Source organism: Hyla sarda, unplaced genomic scaffold (genome assembly GCF_029499605.1).
Source record: "Hyla sarda isolate aHylSar1 unplaced genomic scaffold, aHylSar1.hap1 scaffold_960, whole genome shotgun sequence".
NCBI lineage: Eukaryota > Metazoa > Chordata > Amphibia > Anura > Hylidae > Hyla > Hyla sarda.
This window is the reverse complement of record NW_026610990.1, coordinates 53432-72884: the sequence shown is the minus strand read 5'-3', so window position 1 is coordinate 72884 and position 19453 is coordinate 53432. Positions and strand designations below refer to the sequence as shown.

At 45.7% G+C, this 19453-nt stretch overlaps 8 non-coding genes across 8 annotated transcripts; all 8 read left to right on the top strand.

Annotated features, from left to right (window-relative positions):
• The first annotated feature begins 1710 nt into the window (after positions 1 to 1710).
• On the top strand, positions 1711 to 1901 carry LOC130351016 (U2 spliceosomal RNA). The gene has a single exon (XR_008887792.1). It is a non-coding gene; the product is annotated as a U2 spliceosomal RNA (small nuclear RNA).
• A 2084-nt stretch (positions 1902 to 3985) lies between these two features.
• Positions 3986 to 4176, top strand: LOC130350985 (U2 spliceosomal RNA). The gene has a single exon (XR_008887767.1). It is a non-coding gene; the product is annotated as a U2 spliceosomal RNA (small nuclear RNA).
• A 2088-nt stretch (positions 4177 to 6264) lies between these two features.
• Positions 6265 to 6455, top strand: LOC130351015 (U2 spliceosomal RNA). Its single transcript, XR_008887791.1, has one exon. It is a non-coding gene; the product is annotated as a U2 spliceosomal RNA (small nuclear RNA).
• Positions 6456 to 8533: 2078 nt separating this feature from the next.
• LOC130351014 (U2 spliceosomal RNA) lies at positions 8534 to 8724 on the top strand. The gene has a single exon (XR_008887790.1). It is a non-coding gene; the product is annotated as a U2 spliceosomal RNA (small nuclear RNA).
• Positions 8725 to 10811: 2087 nt separating this feature from the next.
• LOC130351013 (U2 spliceosomal RNA) lies at positions 10812 to 11002 on the top strand. The gene has a single exon (XR_008887789.1). It is a non-coding gene; the product is annotated as a U2 spliceosomal RNA (small nuclear RNA).
• A 2090-nt stretch (positions 11003 to 13092) lies between these two features.
• Positions 13093 to 13283, top strand: LOC130351011 (U2 spliceosomal RNA). Its single transcript, XR_008887788.1, has one exon. It is a non-coding gene; the product is annotated as a U2 spliceosomal RNA (small nuclear RNA).
• Positions 13284 to 15367: 2084 nt separating this feature from the next.
• On the top strand, positions 15368 to 15558 carry LOC130351010 (U2 spliceosomal RNA). The gene has a single exon (XR_008887787.1). It is a non-coding gene; the product is annotated as a U2 spliceosomal RNA (small nuclear RNA).
• Positions 15559 to 17650: 2092 nt separating this feature from the next.
• Positions 17651 to 17841, top strand: LOC130351009 (U2 spliceosomal RNA). The gene has a single exon (XR_008887786.1). It is a non-coding gene; the product is annotated as a U2 spliceosomal RNA (small nuclear RNA).
• Positions 17842 to 19453: the final 1612 nt, after the last annotated feature.

The following is a 19453-nucleotide window of genomic DNA, read 5'->3' as shown; positions in this document are numbered from 1 at the left end:
CACCCCTACCCCTTAATTCCCTGGTTGAACTTGATGGACATATGTCTTTTTTCGACCGTACTAACTATGTAACTATGTAACATAACATGGGGGGGGTCTCCTGGCTGTTCACACAGGTGTGTCATTGCTGTACATTGACCATGCATTGCTTCTGTGGTATTGCAAAGGCAAAGACAAATGCTTCCAGCCATCCATTGCACTAATGGATTGGTCATCAGCTGGCTGTCTATGTCCCGCATCAATATAGACCAAAGTACAGAGGGTTAGGCTATGCTATAGTGCACCTACCTGATGCATCAGAAGGTGCGAGGCCCTTGCTAAATTCTGTGCACAGACTTTGAGATCTATGCTTTAGACTGTATCTAAACCTGCTCCAACATGGACTGACATTCTGGCCTACTTTCAGCCGATGCGACTTGTCTGTCGCTGAACAGTCGCTTTTTATGTATTCAGCACCTATGTATAATGTTGTAAAAATGCTCTAGAAGCTAAAGTCGCAGAAATGTCACACATATTTGGCCTGCAACTTTCTGTGCGACAAATTCAGACAGGAAAAATCAGTATAAATCCTTAGAAAATTATCCCCCAGTGTCTCCATCTGCTGGCGGTATTGAATAAGCATTGCTGCACTGATGGGGTATGCATTAGACGAAAAAAAAGAAGAAAAAGAAGAATAATACGCCCAGAAAAGAGGCGAAAAGGAGAAAAACGTAAAAAAACGTGAAAAAAAAGTAAGAGGAAGAGAAGGGAAAAAAAGGTGGAAATGGGTTTAAAAGTGATTTCGGCGGAGAATATATATATATATATATATATATATATATATATATATATATATATACGCGCACACACACACATATATATAAACGTATTCTCCGTTGAGATATTGCAGCCGCTGCTGTGTCCAGGCCCAGGAGCCTTAGCACTGTGCTGTTATGTCACTCAATACCACTGACATCACTAGGTGTAAACAACATCTCTCCTTTGCTGTGTATGTGACTATGGAGCTGTTTGGTGATGTCGTCTATTATGGCCTTCATAGAAGCAACAGGAGATTGTTGCATCCATCTAGAACCCTCAGAACTACAGTGCTATGATGTCACTCACTTCCACAGGCCTTGCAGAGTGTAAACAACAACAACCCAGCTTTGTTGTGTATGTAACCATAGGGATTGTGATGTCACCTAGAACCTTCACAGCAGCGACAGCTTTATGAGGAGCATCAGCACTGCTCTGCCTGAGCAGAACCATCACCGCCATAGGTTGTCAAATAACCCGGATTTAACCCACACAGGTAAGTCCAATGGGGTGCAGGCATGTCCTCTATGCTTACAGCTTCCCGTGGGTGTTGGTTTGATACCGTTTGGGGACAGCCAAGGAGGCATCTGCAGGCAACAAAGGTAGGTGTGTGCTTGTGTGTGTGTTTCCTATGCAGATCCTAAGCCCAGTGTCACATGCAAGTAGGAGGAGTAAGAAGGGTTCCTGGCAAATCCGGGTTATGGATTGCATTTAAAAAGGCCCCGTGGGAGTGCAATGGGCCCCTGTCTTGCTGCTTAGCAATAATGGTATGGGTTTAGGTTCTGCTGTGTGTACTGGTGGTTGACTGCCCCCCAGCCCAGAGTGTGCATGGAAAATTGTCTGGCAGCCTCCCTGACAGCAAGCAGTGATAGTGCCCATGAAGGGGACCTTGTTGGGCCCGCCCCTTTCACGGTTATCGCTTCTCGGCCTTTTGGCTAAGATCAAGTGTAGTATCTGTTCTTATCAGTTTAATATCTGATACGTCCCCTATCTGGGGACCATATATTAAATGGATTTTTGAGAACGGGGGCCGATTTCGAAGCTTGCTTCCGTCGCCCTATGCATTGACCCGATATGGCAGTATCTTCGGGTACAGTGCACCACCCCCTTACAGGGTTAAAAAGAAAGATTCCTACTTTCATTGCTACCTGCTTGCTGGCTAGCCAGCTAGCCAGCCCTGTGGGCCTTGCTGCTGCTGCTGCTGCTGCAGCCAAAAAACAAAAGGTGGTGCTGCTGCTGCTTCTGCTGCTTCTGCTTGTGTCTGGCCGCTGTTGGAGCGTCCAGGCACAGGACTTCTGCTGCTGCTGACTAAATGGCCTCCTTAATTGGATCATTTGAGTAGCCAGCACACCTGTGCAGGTAGGGCATGACATGATAGGCAGCTGCCTTGATAGCGGGTGGGTGCTGAATGTTCCTAATTGACAAAATAAGATTAATGCTTATGAAGAAATATAAAATCTCATCCCTTCCCCAATATCGCGCCACACCCCTACCCCTTAATTCCCTGGTTGAACTTGATGGACATATGTCTTTTTTCGACCGTACTAACTATGTAACTATGTAACATAACATGGGGGGGTCTCCTGGCTGTTCACACAGGTGTGTCATTGCTGTACATTGACCATGCATTGCTTCTGTGGTATTGCAAAGGCAAAGACAAATGCTTCCAGCCATCCATTGCACTAATGGATTGGTCATCAGCTGGCTGTCTATGTCCCGCATCAATATAGACCAAAGTACAGAGGGTTAGGCTATGCTATAGTGCACCTACCTGATGCATCAGAAGGTGCGAGGCCCTTGCTAAATTCTGTGCACAGACTTTGAGATCTATGCTTTAGACTGTATCTAAACCTGCTCCAACATGGACTGACATTCTGGCCTACTTTCAGCCGATGCGACTTGTCTGTCGCTGAACAGTCGCTTTTTATGTATTCAGCACCTATGTATAATGTTGTAAAAATGCTCTAGAAGCTAAAGTCGCAGAAATGTCACACATATTTGGCCTGCAACTTTCTGTGCGACAAATTCAGACAGGAAAAATCAGTATAAATCCTTAGAAAATTATCCCCCAGTGTCTCCATCTGCTGGCGGTATTGAATAAGCATTGCTGCACTGATGGGGTATGCATTAGACGAAAAAAAAGAAGAAAAAGAAGAATAATACGCCCAGAAAAGAGGCGAAAAGGAGAAAAACGTAAAAAAACGTGAAAAAAAAGTAAGAGGAAGAGAAGGGAAAAAAAGGTGGAAATGGGTTTAAAAGTGATTTCGGCGGAGAAATATATATATATATATATATATATATATATATATATATATATACGCGCACACACACACATATATATAAACGTATTCTCCGTTGAGATATTGCAGCCGCTGCTGTGTCCAGGCCCAGGAGCCTTAGCACTGTGCTGTGATGTCACTCAATACCACTGACATCACTAGGTGTAAACAACATCTCTCCTTTGCTGTGTATGTGACTATGGAGCTGTTTGGTGATGTCGTCTATTATGGCCTTCATAGAAGCAACAGGAGATTGTTGCATCCATCTAGAACCCTCAGAACTACAGTGCTATGATGTCACTCACTTCCACAGGCCTTGCAGAGTGTAAACAACAACAACCCAGCTTTGTTGTGTATGTAACCATAGGGATTGTGATGTCACCTAGAACCTTCACAGCAGCGACAGCTTTATGAGGAGCATCAGCACTGCTCTGCCTGAGCAGAACCATCACCGCCATAGGTTGTCAAATAACCCGGATTTAACCCACACAGGTAAGTCCAATGGGGTGCAGGCATGTCCTCTATGCTTACAGCTTCCCGTGGGTGTTGGTTTGATACCGTTTGGGGACAGCCAAGGAGGCATCTGCAGGCAACAAAGGTAGGTGTGTGCTTGTGTGTGTGTTTCCTATGCAGATCCTAAGCCCAGTGTCACATGCAAGTAGGAGGAGTAAGAAGGGTTCCTGGCAAATCCGGGTTATGGATTGCATTTAAAAAGGCCCCGTGGGAGTGCAATGGGCCCCTGTCTTGCTGCTTAGCAATAATGGTATGGGTTTAGGTTCTGCTGTGTGTACTGGTGGTTGACTGCCCCCCAGCCCAGAGTGTGCATGGAAAATTGTCTGGCAGCCTCCCTGACAGCAAGCAGTGATAGTGCCCATGAAGGGGACCTTGTTGGGCCCGCCCCTTTCACGGTTATCGCTTCTCGGCCTTTTGGCTAAGATCAAGTGTAGTATCTGTTCTTATCAGTTTAATATCTGATACGTCCCCTATCTGGGGATCATATATTAAATGGATTTTTGAGAACGGGGGCCGATTTCGAAGCTTGCTTCCGTCGCCCTATGCATTGACCCGATATGGCAGTATCTTCGGGTACAGTGCACCACCCCCTTACAGGGTTAAAAAGAAAGATTCCTACTTTCATTGCTACCTGCTTGCTGGCTAGCCAGCTAGCCAGCCCTGTGGGCCTTGCTGCTGCTGCTGCTGCTGCAGCCAAAAAACAAAAGGTGGTGCTGCTGCTGCTTCTGCTGCTTCTGCTTGTGTCTGGCCGCTGTTGGAGCGTCCAGGCACAGGACTTCTGCTGCTGCTGACTAAATGGCCTCCTTAATTGGATCATTTGAGTAGCCAGCACACCTGTGCAGGTAGGGCATGACATGATAGGCAGCTGCCTTGATAGCGGGTGGGTGCTGAATGTTCCTAATTGACAAAATAAGATTAATGCTTATGAAGAAATATAAAATCTCATCCCTTCCCCAATATCGCGCCACACCCCTACCCCTTAATTCCCTGGTTGAACTTGATGGACATATGTCTTTTTTCGACCGTACTAACTATGTAACTATGTAACATAACATGGGGGGGTCTCCTGGCTGTTCACACAGGTGTGTCATTGCTGTACATTGACCATGCATTGCTTCTGTGGTATTGCAAAGGCAAAGACAAATGCTTCCAGCCATCCATTGCACTAATGGATTGGTCATCAGCTGGCTGTCTATGTCCCGCATCAATATAGACCAAAGTACAGAGGGTTAGGCTATGCTATAGTGCACCTACCTGATGCATCAGAAGGTGCGAGGCCCTTGCTAAATTCTGTGCACAGACTTTGAGATCTATGCTTTAGACTGTATCTAAACCTGCTCCAACATGGACTGACATTCTGGCCTACTTTCAGCCGATGCGACTTGTCTGTCGCTGAACAGTCGCTTTTTATGTATTCAGCACCTATGTATAATGTTGTAAAAATGCTCTAGAAGCTAAAGTCGCAGAAATGTCACACATATTTGGCCTGCAACTTTCTGTGCGACAAATTCAGACAGGAAAAATCAGTATAAATCCTTAGAAAATTATCCCCCAGTGTCTCCATCTGCTGGCGGTATTGAATAAGCATTGCTGCACTGATGGGGTATGCATTAGACGAAAAAAAAGAAGAAAAAGAAGAATAATACGCCCAGAAAAGAGGCGAAAAGGAGAAAAACGTAAAAAAACGTGAAAAAAAAGTAAGAGGAAGAGAAGGGAAAAAAAGGTGGAAATGGGTTTAAAAGTGATTTCGGCGGAGAAATATATATATATATATATATATATATATATATATATATATATATATACGCGCACACACACACATATATATAAACGTATTCTCCGTTGAGATATTGCAGCCGCTGCTGTGTCCAGGCCCAGGAGCCTTAGCACTGTGCTGTGATGTCACTCAATACCACTGACATCACTAGGTGTAAACAACATCTCTCCTTTGCTGTGTATGTGACTATGGAGCTGTTTGGTGATGTCGTCTATTATGGCCTTCATAGAAGCAACAGGAGATTGTTGCATCCATCTAGAACCCTCAGAACTACAGTGCTATGATGTCACTCACTTCCACAGGCCTTGCAGAGTGTAAACAACAACAACCCAGCTTTGTTGTGTATGTAACCATAGGGATTGTGATGTCACCTAGAACCTTCACAGCAGCGACAGCTTTATGAGGAGCATCAGCACTGCTCTGCCTGAGCAGAACCATCACCGCCATAGGTTGTCAAATAACCCGGATTTAACCCACACAGGTAAGTCCAATGGGGTGCAGGCATGTCCTCTATGCTTACAGCTTCCCGTGGGTGTTGGTTTGATACCGTTTGGGGACAGCCAAGGAGGCATCTGCAGGCAACAAAGGTAGGTGTGTGCTTGTGTGTGTGTTTCCTATGCAGATCCTAAGCCCAGTGTCACATGCAAGTAGGAGGAGTAAGAAGGGTTCCTGGCAAATCCGGGTTATGGATTGCATTTAAAAAGGCCCCGTGGGAGTGCAATGGGCCCCTGTCTTGCTGCTTAGCAATAATGGTATGGGTTTAGGTTCTGCTGTGTGTACTGGTGGTTGACTGCCCCCCAGCCCAGAGTGTGCATGGAAAATTGTCTGGCAGCCTCCCTGACAGCAAGCAGTGATAGTGCCCATGAAGGGGACCTTGTTGGGCCCGCCCCTTTCACGGTTATCGCTTCTCGGCCTTTTGGCTAAGATCAAGTGTAGTATCTGTTCTTATCAGTTTAATATCTGATACGTCCCCTATCTGGGGACCATATATTAAATGGATTTTTGAGAACGGGGGCCGATTTCGAAGCTTGCTTCCGTCGCCCTATGCATTGACCCGATATGGCAGTATCTTCGGGTACAGTGCACCACCCCCTTACAGGGTTAAAAAGAAAGATTCCTACTTTCATTGCTACCTGCTTGCTGGCTAGCCAGCTAGCCAGCCCTGTGGGCCTTGCTGCTGCTGCTGCTGCTGCAGCCAAAAAACAAAAGGTGGTGCTGCTGCTGCTTCTGCTGCTTCTGCTTGTGTCTGGCCGCTGTTGGAGCGTCCAGGCACAGGACTTCTGCTGCTGCTGACTAAATGGCCTCCTTAATTGGATCATTTGAGTAGCCAGCACACCTGTGCAGGTAGGGCATGACATGATAGGCAGCTGCCTTGATAGCGGGTGGGTGCTGAATGTTCCTAATTGACAAAATAAGATTAATGCTTATGAAGAAATATAAAATCTCATCCCTTCCCCAATATCGCGCCACACCCCTACCCCTTAATTCCCTGGTTGAACTTGATGGACATATGTCTTTTTTCGACCGTACTAACTATGTAACTATGTAACATAACATGGGGGGGTCTCCTGGCTGTTCACACAGGTGTGTCATTGCTGTACATTGACCATGCATTGCTTCTGTGGTATTGCAAAGGCAAAGACAAATGCTTCCAGCCATCCATTGCACTAATGGATTGGTCATCAGCTGGCTGTCTATGTCCCGCATCAATATAGACCAAAGTACAGAGGGTTAGGCTATGCTATAGTGCACCTACCTGATGCATCAGAAGGTGCGAGGCCCTTGCTAAATTCTGTGCACAGACTTTGAGATCTATGCTTTAGACTGTATATAAACCTGCTCCAACATGGACTGACATTCTGGCCTACTTTCAGCCGATGCGACTTGTCTGTCGCTGAACAGTCGCTTTTTATGTATTCAGCACCTATGTATAATGTTGTAAAAATGCTCTAGAAGCTAAAGTCGCAGAAATGTCACACATATTTGGCCTGCAACTTTCTGTGCGACAAATTCAGACAGGAAAAATCAGTATAAATCCTTAGAAAATTATCCCCCAGTGTCTCCATCTGCTGGCGGTATTGAATAAGCATTGCTGCACTGATGGGGTATGCATTAGACGAAAAAAAAGAAGAAAAAGAAGAATAATACGCCCAGAAAAGAGGCGAAAAGGAGAAAAACGTAAAAAAACGTGAAAAAAAAGTAAGAGGAAGAGAAGGGAAAAAAAGGTGGAAATGGGTTTAAAAGTGATTTCGGCGGAGAAATATATATATATATATATATATATATATATATATATACGCGCACACACACACATATATATAAACGTATTCTCCGTTGAGATATTGCAGCCGCTGCTGTGTCCAGGCCCAGGAGCCTTAGCACTGTGCTGTGATGTCACTCAATACCACTGACATCACTAGGTGTAAACAACATCTCTCCTTTGCTGTGTATGTGACTATGGAGCTGTTTGGTGATGTCGTCTATTATGGCCTTCATAGAAGCAACAGGAGATTGTTGCATCCATCTAGAACCCTCAGAACTACAGTGCTATGATGTCACTCACTTCCACAGGCCTTGCAGAGTGTAAACAACAACAACCCAGCTTTGTTGTGTATGTAACCATAGGGATTGTGATGTCACCTAGAACCTTCACAGCAGCGACAGCTTTATGAGGAGCATCAGCACTGCTCTGCCTGAGCAGAACCATCACCGCCATAGGTTGTCAAATAACCCGGATTTAACCCACACAGGTAAGTCCAATGGGGTGCAGGCATGTCCTCTATGCTTACAGCTTCCCGTGGGTGTTGGTTTGATACCGTTTGGGGACAGCCAAGGAGGCATCTGCAGGCAACAAAGGTAGGTGTGTGCTTGTGTGTGTGTTTCCTATGCAGATCCTAAGCCCAGTGTCACATGCAAGTAGGAGGAGTAAGAAGGGTTCCTGGCAAATCCGGGTTATGGATTGCATTTAAAAAGGCCCCGTGGGAGTGCAATGGGCCCCTGTCTTGCTGCTTAGCAATAATGGTATGGGTTTAGGTTCTGCTGTGTGTACTGGTGGTTGACTGCCCCCCAGCCCAGAGTGTGCATGGAAAATTGTCTGGCAGCCTCCCTGACAGCAAGCAGTGATAGTGCCCATGAAGGGGACCTTGTTGGGCCCGCCCCTTTCACGGTTATCGCTTCTCGGCCTTTTGGCTAAGATCAAGTGTAGTATCTGTTCTTATCAGTTTAATATCTGATACGTCCCCTATCTGGGGACCATATATTAAATGGATTTTTGAGAACGGGGGCCGATTTCGAAGCTTGCTTCCGTCGCCCTATGCATTGACCCGATATGGCAGTATCTTCGGGTACAGTGCACCACCCCCTTACAGGGTTAAAAAGAAAGATTCCTACTTTCATTGCTACCTGCTTGCTGGCTAGCCAGCTAGCCAGCCCTGTGGGCCTTGCTGCTGCTGCTGCTGCTGCAGCCAAAAAACAAAAGGTGGTGCTGCTGCTGCTTCTGCTGCTTCTGCTTGTGTCTGGCCGCTGTTGGAGCGTCCAGGCACAGGACTTCTGCTGCTGCTGACTAAATGGCCTCCTTAATTGGATCATTTGAGTAGCCAGCACACCTGTGCAGGTAGGGCATGACATGATAGGCAGCTGCCTTGATAGCGGGTGGGTGCTGAATGTTCCTAATTGACAAAATAAGATTAATGCTTATGAAGAAATATAAAATCTCATCCCTTCCCCAATATCGCGCCACACCCCTACCCCTTAATTCCCTGGTTGAACTTGATGGACATATGTCTTTTTTCGACCGTACTAACTATGTAACTATGTAACATAACATGGGGGGGTCTCCTGGCTGTTCACACAGGTGTGTCATTGCTGTACATTGACCATGCATTGCTTCTGTGGAATTGCAAAGGCAAAGACAAATGCTTCCAGCCATCCATTGCACTAATGGATTGGTCATCAGCTGGCTGTCTATGTCCCGCATCAATATAGACCAAAGTACAGAGGGTTAGGCTATGCTATAGTGCACCTACCTGATGCATCAGAAGGTGCGAGGCCCTTGCTAAATTCTGTGCACAGACTTTGAGATCTATGCTTTAGACTGTATCTAAACCTGCTCCAACATGGACTGACATTCTGGCCTACTTTCAGCCGATGCGACTTGTCTGTCGCTGAACAGTCGCTTTTTATGTATTCAGCACCTATGTATAATGTTGTAAAAATGCTCTAGAAGCTAAAGTCGCAGAAATGTCACACATATTTGGCCTGCAACTTTCTGTGCGACAAATTCAGACAGGAAAAATCAGTATAAATCCTTAGAAAATTATCCCCCAGTGTCTCCATCTGCTGGCGGTATTGAATAAGCATTGCTGCACTGATGGGGTATGCATTAGACGAAAAAAAAGAAGAAAAAGAAGAATAATACGCCCAGAAAAGAGGCGAAAAGGAGAAAAACGTAAAAAAAACGTGAAAAAAAAGTAAGAGGAAGAGAAGGGAAAAAAAGGTGGAAATGGGTTTAAAAGTGATTTCGGCGGAGAAATATATATATATATATATATATATATATATATATATATATATATACGCGCACACACACACATATATATAAACGTATTCTCCGTTGAGATATTGCAGCCGCTGCTGTGTCCAGGCCCAGGAGCCTTAGCACTGTGCTGTGATGTCACTCAATACCACTGACATCACTAGGTGTAAACAACATCTCTCCTTTGCTGTGTATGTGACTATGGAGCTGTTTGGTGATGTCGTCTATTATGGCCTTCATAGAAGCAACAGGAGATTGTTGCATCCATCTAGAACCCTCAGAACTACAGTGCTATGATGTCACTCACTTCCACAGGCCTTGCAGAGTGTAAACAACAACAACCCAGCTTTGTTGTGTATGTAACCATAGGGATTGTGATGTCACCTAGAACCTTCACAGCAGCGACAGCTTTATGAGGAGCATCAGCACTGCTCTGCCTGAGCAGAACCATCACCGCCATAGGTTGTCAAATAACCCGGATTTAACCCACACAGGTAAGTCCAATGGGGTGCAGGCATGTCCTCTATGCTTACAGCTTCCCGTGGGTGTTGGTTTGATACCGTTTGGGGACAGCCAAGGAGGCATCTGCAGGCAACAAAGGTAGGTGTGTGCTTGTGTGTGTGTTTCCTATGCAGATCCTAAGCCCAGTGTCACATGCAAGTAGGAGGAGTAAGAAGGGTTCCTGGCAAATCCGGGTTATGGATTGCATTTAAAAAGGCCCCGTGGGAGTGCAATGGGCCCCTGTCTTGCTGCTTAGCAATAATGGTATGGGTTTAGGTTCTGCTGTGTGTACTGGTGGTTGACTGCCCCCCAGCCCAGAGTGTGCATGGAAAATTGTCTGGCAGCCTCCCTGACAGCAAGCAGTGATAGTGCCCATGAAGGGGACCTTGTTGGGCCCGCCCCTTTCACGGTTATCGCTTCTCGGCCTTTTGGCTAAGATCAAGTGTAGTATCTGTTCTTATCAGTTTAATATCTGATACGTCCCCTATCTGGGGACCATATATTAAATGGATTTTTGAGAACGGGGGCCGATTTCGAAGCTTGCTTCCGTCGCCCTATGCATTGACCCGATATGGCAGTATCTTCGGGTACAGTGCACCACCCCCTTACAGGGTTAAAAAGAAAGATTCCTACTTTCATTGCTACCTGCTTGCTGGCTAGCCAGCTAGCCAGCCCTGTGGGCCTTGCTGCTGCTGCTGCTGCTGCAGCCAAAAAACAAAAGGTGGTGCTGCTGCTGCTGCTTCTGCTGCTTCTGCTTGTGTCTGGCCGCTGTTGGAGCGTCCAGGCACAGGACTTCTGCTGCTGCTGACTAAATGGCCTCCTTAATTGGATCATTTGAGTAGCCAGCACACCTGTGCAGGTAGGGCATGACATGATAGGCAGCTGCCTTGATAGCGGGTGGGTGCTGAATGTTCCTAATTGACAAAATAAGATTAATGCTTATGAAGAAATATAAAATCTCATCCCTTCCCCAATATCGCGCCACACCCCTACCCCTTAATTCCCTGGTTGAACTTGATGGACATATGTCTTTTTTCGACCGTACTAACTATGTAACTATGTAACATAACATGGGGGGGTCTCCTGGCTGTTCACACAGGTGTGTCATTGCTGTACATTGACCATGCATTGCTTCTGTGGTATTGCAAAGGCAAAGACAAATGCTTCCAGCCATCCATTGCACTAATGGATTGGTCATCAGCTGGCTGTCTATGTCCCGCATCAATATAGACCAAAGTACAGAGGGTTAGGCTATGCTATAGTGCACCTACCTGATGCATCAGAAGGTGCGAGGCCCTTGCTAAATTCTGTGCACAGACTTTGAGACCTATGCTTTAGACTGTATCTAAACCTGCTCCAACATGGACTGACATTCTGGCCTACTTTCAGCCGATGCGACTTGTCTGTCGCTGAACAGTCGCTTTTTATGTATTCAGCACCTATGTATAATGTTGTAAAAATGCTCTAGAAGCTAAAGTCGCAGAAATGTCACACATATTTGGCCTGCAACTTTCTGTGCGACAAATTCAGACAGGAAAAATCAGTATAAATCCTTAGAAAATTATCCCCCAGTGTCTCCATCTGCTGGCGGTATTGAATAAGCATTGCTGCACTGATGGGGTATGCATTAGACGAAAAAAAAGAAGAAAAAGAAGAATAATACGCCCAGAAAAGAGGCGAAAAGGAGAAAAACGTAAAAAAAACGTGAAAAAAAAGTAAGAGGAAGAGAAGGGAAAAAAAGGTGGAAATGGGTTTAAAAGTGATTTCGGCGGAGAAATATATATATATATATATATATATATATATATATATATATATATACGCGCACACACACACATATATATAAACGTATTCTCCGTTGAGATATTGCAGCCGCTGCTGTGTCCAGGCCCAGGAGCCTTAGCACTGTGCTGTGATGTCACTCAATACCACTGACATCACTAGGTGTAAACAACATCTCTCCTTTGCTGTGTATGTGACTATGGAGCTGTTTGGTGATGTCGTCTATTATGGCCTTCATAGAAGCAACAGGAGATTGTTGCATCCATCTAGAACCCTCAGAACTACAGTGCTATGATGTCACTCACTTCCACAGGCCTTGCAGAGTGTAAACAACAACAACCCAGCTTTGTTGTGTATGTAACCATAGGGATTGTGATGTCACCTAGAACCTTCACAGCAGCGACAGCTTTATGAGGAGCATCAGCACTGCTCTGCCTGAGCAGAACCATCACCGCCATAGGTTGTCAAATAACCCGGATTTAACCCACACAGGTAAGTCCAATGGGGTGCAGGCATGTCCTCTATGCTTACAGCTTCCCGTGGGTGTTGGTTTGATACCGTTTGGGGACAGCCAAGGAGGCATCTGCAGGCAACAAAGGTAGGTGTGTGCTTGTGTGTGTGTTTCCTATGCAGATCCTAAGCCCAGTGTCACATGCAAGTAGGAGGAGTAAGAAGGGTTCCTGGCAAATCCGGGTTATGGATTGCATTTAAAAAGGCCCCGTGGGAGTGCAATGGGCCCCTGTCTTGCTGCTTAGCAATAATGGTATGGGTTTAGGTTCTGCTGTGTGTACTGGTGGTTGACTGCCCCCCAGCCCAGAGTGTGCATGGAAAATTGTCTGGCAGCCTCCCTGACAGCAAGCAGTGATAGTGCCCATGAAGGGGACCTTGTTGGGCCCGCCCCTTTCACGGTTATCGCTTCTCGGCCTTTTGGCTAAGATCAAGTGTAGTATCTGTTCTTATCAGTTTAATATCTGATACGTCCCCTATCTGGGGACCATATATTAAATGGATTTTTGAGAACGGGGGCCGATTTCGAAGCTTGCTTCCGTCGCCCTATGCATTGACCCGATATGGCAGTATCTTCGGGTACAGTGCACCACCCCCTTACAGGGTTAAAAAGAAAGATTCCTACTTTCATTGCTACCTGCTTGCTGGCTAGCCAGCTAGCCAGCCCTGTGGGCCTTGCTGCTGCTGCTGCTGCTGCAGCCAAAAAACAAAAGGTGGTGCTGCTGCTGCTTCTGCTGCTTCTGCTTGTGTCTGGCCGCTGTTGGAGCGTCCAGGCACAGGACTTCTGCTGCTGCTGACTAAATGGCCTCCTTAATTGGATCATTTGAGTAGCCAGCACACCTGTGCAGGTAGGGCATGACATGATAGGCAGCTGCCTTGATAGCGGGTGGGTGCTGAATGTTCCTAATTGACAAAATAAGATTAATGCTTATGAAGAAATATAAAATCTCATCCCTTCCCCAATATCGCGCCACACCCCTACCCCTTAATTCCCTGGTTGAACTTGATGGACATATGTCTTTTTTCGACCGTACTAACTATGTAACTATGTAACATAACATGGGGGGGTCTCCTGGCTGTTCACACAGGTGTGTCATTGCTGTACATTGACCATGCATTGCTTCTGTGGTATTGCAAAGGCAAAGACAAATGCTTCCAGCCATCCATTGCACTAATGGATTGGTCATCAGCTGGCTGTCTATGTCCCGCATCAATATAGACCAAAGTACAGAGGGTTAGGCTATGCTATAGTGCACCTACCTGATGCATCAGAAGGTGCGAGGCCCTTGCTAAATTCTGTGCACAGACTTTGAGATCTATGCTTTAGACTGTATCTAAACCTGCTCCAACATGGACTGACATTCTGGCCTACTTTCAGCCGATGCGACTTGTCTGTCGCTGAACAGTCGCTTTTTATGTATTCAGCACCTATGTATAATGTTGTAAAAATGCTCTAGAAGCTAAAGTCGCAGAAATGTCACACATATTTGGCCTGCAACTTTCTGTGCGACAAATTCAGACAGGAAAAATCAGTATAAATCCTTAGAAAATTATCCCCCAGTGTCTCCATCTGCTGGCAGTATTGAATAAGCATTGCTGCACTGATGGGGTATGCATTAGACGAAAAAAAAGAAGAAAAAGAAGAATAATACGCCCAGAAAAGAGGCGAAAAGGAGAAAAACGTAAAAAAACGTGAAAAAAAAGTAAGAGGAAGAGAAGGGAAAAAAAGGTGGAAATGGGTTTAAAAGTGATTTCGGCGGAGAAATATATATATATATATATATATATATATATATATATATATATACGCGCACACACACACATATATATAAACGTATTCTCCGTTGAGATATTGCAGCCGCTGCTGTGTCCAGGCCCAGGAGCCTTAGCACTGTGCTGTGATGTCACTCAATACCACTGACATCACTAGGTGTAAACAACATCTCTCCTTTGCTGTGTATGTGACTATGGAGCTGTTTGGTGATGTCGTCTATTATGGCCTTCATAGAAGCAACAGGAGATTGTTGCATCCATCTAGAACCCTCAGAACTACAGTGCTATGATGTCACTCACTTCCACAGGCCTTGCAGAGTGTAAACAACAACAACCCAGCTTTGTTGTGTATGTAACCATAGGGATTGTGATGTCACCTAGAACCTTCACAGCAGCGACAGCTTTATGAGGAGCATCAGCACTGCTCTGCCTGAGCAGAACCATCACCGCCATAGGTTGTCAAATAACCCGGATTTAACCCACACAGGTAAGTCCAATGGGGTGCAGGCATGTCCTCTATGCTTACAGCTTCCCGTGGGTGTTGGTTTGATACCGTTTGGGGACAGCCAAGGAGGCATCTGCAGGCAACAAAGGTAGGTGTGTGCTTGTGTGTGTGTTTCCTATGCAGATCCTAAGCCCAGTGTCACATGCAAGTAGGAGGAGTAAGAAGGGTTCCTGGCAAATCCGGGTTATGGATTGCATTTAAAAAGGCCCCGTGGGAGTGCAATGGGCCCCTGTCTTGCTGCTTAGCAATAATGGTATGGGTTTAGGTTCTGCTGTGTGTACTGGTGGTTGACTGCCCCCCAGCCCAGAGTGTGCATGGAAAATTGTCTGGCAGCCTCCCTGACAGCAAGCAGTGATAGTGCCCATGAAGGGGACCTTGTTGGGCCCGCCCCTTTCACGGTTATCGCTTCTCGGCCTTTTGGCTAAGATCAAGTGTAGTATCTGTTCTTATCAGTTTAATATCTGATACGTCCCCTATCTGGGGACCATATATTAAATGGATTTTTGAGAACGGGGGCCGATTTCGAAGCTTGCTTCCGTCGCCCTATGCATTGACCCGATATGGCAGTATCTTCGGGTACAGTGCACCACCCCCTTACAGGGTTAAAAAGAAAGATTCCTACTTTCATTGCTACCTGCTTGCTGGCTAGCCAGCTAGCCAGCCCTGTGGGCCTTGCTGCTGCTGCTGCTGCTGCAGCCAAAAAACAAAAGGTGGGGCTGCTGCTGCTGCTTCTGCTGCTTCTGCTTGTGTCTGGCCGCTGTTGGAGCGTCCAGGCACAGGACTTCTGCTGCTGCTGACTAAATGGCCTCCTTAATTGGATCATTTGAGTAGCCAGCACACCTGTGCAGGTAGGGCATGACATGATAGGCAGCTGCCTTGATAGCGGGTGGGTGCTGAATGTTCCTAATTGACAAAATAAGATTAATGCTTATGAAGAAATATAAAATCTCATCCCTTCCCCAATATCGCGCCACACCCCTACCCCTTAATTCCCTGGTTGAACTTGATGGACATATGTCTTTTTTCGACCGTACTAACTATGTAACTATGTAACATAACATGGGGGGGTCTCCTGGCTGTTCACACAGGTGTGTCATTGCTGTACATTGACCATGCATTGCTTCTGTGGTATTGCAAAGGCAAAGACAAATGCTTCCAGCCATCCATTGCACTAATGGATTGGTCATCAGCTGGCTGTCTATGTCCCGCATCAATATAGACCAAAGTACAGAGGGTTAGGCTATGCTATAGTGCACCTACCTGATGCATCAGAAGGTGCGAGGCCCTTGCTAAATTCTGTGCACAGACTTTGAGACCTATGCTTTAGACTGTATCTAAACCTGCTCCAACATGGACTGACATTCTGGCCTACTTTCAGCCGATGCGACTTGTCTGTCGCTGAACAGTCGCTTTTTATGTATTCAGCACCTATGTATAATGTTGTAAAAATGCTCTAGAAGCTAAAGTCGCAGAAATGTCACACATATTTGGCCTGCAACTTTCTGTGCGACAAATTCAGACAGGAAAAATCAGTATAAATCCTTAGAAAATTATCCCCCAGTGTCTCCATCTGCTGGCGGTATTGAATAAGCATTGCTGCACTGATGGGGTATGCATTAGACGAAAAAAAAGAAGAAAAAGAAGAATAATACGCCCAGAAAAGAGGCGAAAAGGAGAAAAACGTAAAAAAAACGTGAAAAAAAAGTAAGAGGAAGAGAAGGGAAAAAAAGGTGGAAATGGGTTTAAAAGTGATTTCGGCGGAGAAATATATATATATATATATATATATATATATATATATATATATATATACGCGCACACACACACATATATATAAACGTATTCTCCGTTGAGATATTGCAGCCGCTGCTGTGTCCAGGCCCAGGAGCCTTAGCACTGTGCTGTGATGTCACTCAATACCACTGACATCACTAGGTGTAAACAACATCTCTCCTTTGCTGTGTATGTGACTATGGAGCTGTTTGGTGATGTCGTCTATTATGGCCTTCATAGAAGCAACAGGAGATTGTTGCATCCATCTAGAACCCTCAGAACTACAGTGCTATGATGTCACTCACTTCCACAGGCCTTGCAGAGTGTAAACAACAACAACCCAGCTTTGTTGTGTATGTAACCATAGGGATTGTGATGTCACCTAGAACCTTCACAGCAGCGACAGCTTTATGAGGAGCATCAGCACTGCTCTGCCTGAGCAGAACCATCACCGCCATAGGTTGTCAAATAACCCGGATTTAACCCACACAGGTAAGTCCAATGGGGTGCAGGCATGTCCTCTATGCTTACAGCTTCCCGTGGGTGTTGGTTTGATACCGTTTGGGGACAGCCAAGGAGGCATCTGCAGGCAACAAAGGTAGGTGTGTGCTTGTGTGTGTGTTTCCTATGCAGATCCTAAGCCCAGTGTCACATGCAAGTAGGAGGAGTAAGAAGGGTTCCTGGCAAATCCGGGTTATGGATTGCATTTAAAAAGGCCCCGTGGGAGTGCAATGGGCCCCTGTCTTGCTGCTTAGCAATAATGGTATGGGTTTAGGTTCTGCTGTGTGTACTGGTGGTTGACTGCCCCCCAGCCCAGAGTGTGCATGGAAAATTGTCTGGCAGCCTCCCTGACAGCAAGCAGTGATAGTGCCCATGAAGGGGACCTTGTTGGGCCCGCCCCTTTCACGGTTATCGCTTCTCGGCCTTTTGGCTAAGATCAAGTGTAGTATCTGTTCTTATCAGTTTAATATCTGATACGTCCCCTATCTGGGGACCATATATTAAATGGATTTTTGAGAACGGGGGCCGATTTCGAAGCTTGCTTCCGTCGCCCTATGCATTGACCCGATATGGCAGTATCTTCGGGTACAGTGCACCACCCCCTTACAGGGTTAAAAAGAAAGATTCCTACTTTCATTGCTACCTGCTTGCTGGCTAGCCAGCTAGCCAGCCCTGTGGGCCTTGCTGCTGCTGCTGCTGCTGCTGCAGCCAAAAAACAAAAGGTGGTGCTGCTGCTGCTTCTGCTGCTTCTGCTTGTGTCTGGCCGCTGTTGGAGCGTCCAGGCACAGGACTTCTGCTGCTGCTGACTAAATGGCCTCCTTAATTGGATCATTTGAGTAGCCAGCACACCTGTGCAGGTAGGGCATGACATGATAGGCAGCTGCCTTGATAGCGGGTGGGTGCTGAATGTTCCTAATTGACAAAATAAGATTAATGCTTATGAAGAAATATAAAATCTCATCCCTTCCCCAATATCGCGCCACACCCCTACCCCTTAATTCCCTGGTTGAACTTGATGGACATATGTCTTTTTTCGACCGTACTAACTATGTAACTATGTAACATAACATGGGGGGGTCTCCTGGCTGTTCACACAGGTGTGTCATTGCTGTACATTGACCATGCATTGCTTCTGTGGTATTGCAAAGGCAAAGACAAATGCTTCCAGCCATCCATTGCACTAATGGATTGGTCATCAGCTGGCTGTCTATGTCCCGCATCAATATAGACCAAAGTACAGAGGGTTAGGCTATGCTATAGTGCACCTACCTGATGCATCAGAAGGTGCGAGGCCCTTGCTAAATTCTGTGCACAGACTTTGAGATCTATGCTTTAGACTGTATCTAAACCTGCTCCAACATGGACTGACATTCTGGCCTACTTTCAGCCGATGCGACTTGTCTGTCGCTGAACAGTCGCTTTTTATGTATTCAGCACCTATGTATAATGTTGTAAAAATGCTCTAGAAGCTAAAGTCGCAGAAATGTCACACATATTTGGCCTGCAACTTTCTGTGCGACAAATTCAGACAGGAAAAATCAGTATAAATCCTTAGAAAATTATCCCCCAGTGTCTCCATCTGCTGGCGGTATTGAATAAGCATTGCTGCACTGATGGGGTATGCATTAGACGAAAAAAAAGAAGAAAAAGAAGAATAATACGCCCAGAAAAGAGGCGAAAAGGAGAAAAACGTAAAAAAACGTGAAAAAAAAGTAAGAGGAAGAGAAGGGAAAAAAAGGTGGAAATGGGTTTAAAAGTGATTTCGGCGGAGAAATATATATATATATATATATATATATATATATATATATATATATATATACGCGCACACACACACATATATATAAACGTATTCTCCGTTGAGATATTGCAGCCGCTGCTGTGTCCAGGCCCAGGAGCCTTAGCACTGTGCTGTGATGTCACTCAATACCACTGACATCACTAGGTGTAAACAACATCTCTCCTTTGCTGTGTATGTGACTATGGAGCTGTTTGGTGATGTCGTCTATTATGGCCTTCATAGAAGCAACAGGAGATTGTTGCATCCATCTAGAACCCTCAGAACTACAGTGCTATGATGTCACTCACTTCCACAGGCCTTGCAGAGTGTAAACAACAACAACCCAGCTTTCTTGTGTATGTAACCATAGGGATTGTGATGTCACCTAGAACCTTCACAGCAGCGACAGCTTTATGAGGAGCATCAGCACTGC